This window comes from Palaemon carinicauda, chromosome 19 (assembly GCF_036898095.1).
Source record: "Palaemon carinicauda isolate YSFRI2023 chromosome 19, ASM3689809v2, whole genome shotgun sequence".
Taxonomy (NCBI): Eukaryota; Metazoa; Arthropoda; class Malacostraca; order Decapoda; family Palaemonidae; genus Palaemon; species Palaemon carinicauda.
Window position 1 is genome coordinate 41,267,667 of NC_090743.1, and position 2,810 is coordinate 41,270,476.

Consider the following 2,810-nt stretch of genomic DNA (forward strand, 5'->3'; position numbering starts at 1 on the left):
TTACTTTGGAGAATGAGTTATTATAAAGGATTGCACGCACAGGAAAAAAATATTATTATAATAAAATCTCCCCAAGAGATTAGTTCACCAAACTTTCAACTGGGCTCCATAAGGCACTAGAAGAGTTGGAAGACCCAGGCCTACATGGCTGAGCACTATGAAGCGTGAAGTCAGAAATGCTGAATGGAGAAGTAATGATTTAAAAGCTCAAGGTTGAGATGACTGGCGAAATCTAACAGAGGCCTTTTGAGTCAATAGGTGTAGGATATATATATATATATATATATATTATATATATATATAATATATATATATATATATATATATATTTATATATCTATATATATATATGTATGTATACATATATATATACATATAAATAAATAAATATATATATATATATATATATATATATTGAAAATGAATAAGGCTTCACTTCCGTTTCTATGTAAAACTTTATTGTTAAAAAAAAGTATTATATTTCTTATCTAAGTTCTATACAAGGGGTGTGGGGCGAAAGAAGAGGAAACCTATTAATTTTAGATCGATAAACGCCACAAACAAAGCCACTCCAACGCCTAAAAACATAACAGACACTTCATACATCTCAAATTGTCGGGCCTAACCGCGCTAGGAGTCCTCGCTGCTGGGAGGAAGGACGCTGGTGACTGGTACAGCATTGGAACATAGGGTACCGGGGTGTAAGCGATGTCAGGCAGGGCAGCCGACAGGGACTACGTTCTACCCCAAAACCAAAGCAAAGTCCTTCAAAAGAACGCAACCGTGCTTACCCCATACAAATGGGAAAAGAAGCAAGTTAGTCGATGAAAAAAGAAATTTATATATTGTTCTTAACAAAACTATTACTATTTCCGTTTAGTTAAAGTTATTCTCGTATTATCTCTAATCGTTGCCAGCATATCGCCTAAATTATTCATAAGTTTGAAACCAATTTTCTATCGCTATTTCCGTTGTAAATTTGCTAAGATAAAAACTTATCAATACATTTTATAATATCAATTTCCTGTAGAAAATAAACACCCATACAACTTTCTACAGTTCATCATCATCATCATCCTCTCCTGCTACGCCTATTGACGCAAAGGGCCATGGTTAGAATTCGCCAGTCGTCTCTATCTTGAGCTTTTATATTAATACTTCTCCATTCATCATCTCCTACTTTACGCTTCATAGTCATCAACATGTGAAAAACTTTAATTTTTTATTTCGTCCACATCAAAGAATATAAGGAACAATATTTGATTTTGGCTTCACAAAATCATAAAAAGATTTAAAAAAATTTCCATAATTTTTTTTTTTTTAAATGCTATAATAATATACCCAACGTTATAACATTGAGAAATGATACTTAGACTATAGGGCACCAAGCTTTCTAACATTAAGAATGTTGAAAACCCAACTTTCTAATATCGAAATTTTTTTTTCTGAAAATTAGGGGGTAAATTAAAAAATTAAACGACCAATACACGAACAAGAAGAAGAAGAAGAACAACAACAACAACAAAAGAAGAAGAAGAAGAAGAAGAAGAAGAAGAAGAAGAAGAAGAAGAAGAAGCGTCTGTGTTCACCGTGTGTAAAGAATCAACTTAACGCAATCGCCTGTAATTCCATCGCATAATGGACTAAGAATTAATAAACACGACTCTTTAGAATCCGCTTGATGATTCTTTCGTGCCTCGTTGGGTATCCTGCAAGGTGATAATCCCAGCATCCCCTTTCATCCCAAGAGTGGATCCTCACAAGTTGATCCTGCGGCTGGATCAATAGGATCTTTTCTTTCTTTCTTTTTCCTTTCTTAAGCCAAGTATTGGTCCTTTCTTCATTTTTACTTCGGCCAATGAAGTTAGAAGGTTATGTTTTCGCCCCTGTTTGTATGTTTGTTTGTTTGTGTTTATTTGTGAACAGCTTCCTGGACACAATTTTAATCGTAGAGTATTGAAACTTACAGGGATTATCTGCCATGTAAAAAGCTGGAAGTGATTACATTTTGGAAAGTCTAGGTCAAAGGTCAAGGTCCCGGTCAAGCAAAATGTCCAATTCACGTAATCAGCCAAAATTTGGATATAGTTGTCGCAGAAATTTCAAACTTGGTTCATATTTCAGTGTATGAAAATCTATGCCAATTAATATATGTTAAGGTCAAAGGTCAAGGCCAAGGTCGAACAAAAGGTCAAGAAATAAGCTGCCGCAGCGGAGGTTTGCGCTGTGCTGAGTGTCCCTCTAATTTTTACTTGTTCACGAAAGAAGGTTTTGAAACGTATTTACCCACCACATGTTGAAAAGAGTTTCCTAAATGCAATGTTGCAAGACTCACGCCGTGGCCGGTAGGTTTATTTTCTGGTGATTGTTTGTTATTCATTGGTAGACAACCAGACACTTATTGATCATACTCAAAATGACCTAACTTTAATATAGCAAACTCGAACGCTAAAATACCAAAATTGATACGAACTGTTTTACGAATGCTTAAACTTATCAAATTTCGATTTGGAAAGAGATGCTAAATGACTTTGAAGAAGAAGAAGAAGAAAAAAGAAGAAGAAGAAGAAAAATGAACTATCTTTAGGATTTGGAGTTTAGAAAGAAACGCAAGACAGTGCAAGATGAGAAGCATGGGAAGGAGGAAGAGAGAGGAAGATCAGAAAGAATGGGAATAATAGAAAAGAGAGAGACGGGGGATCCCATAAGCCGTTGGCTTTTTGGGTGGTTCACTCAGCAGGAACCAAAGATTCCTTGTGTGTTTGTTTGGGATGATGAGTCCCTTTTACGAGTTAACGATTAGAAGTTGT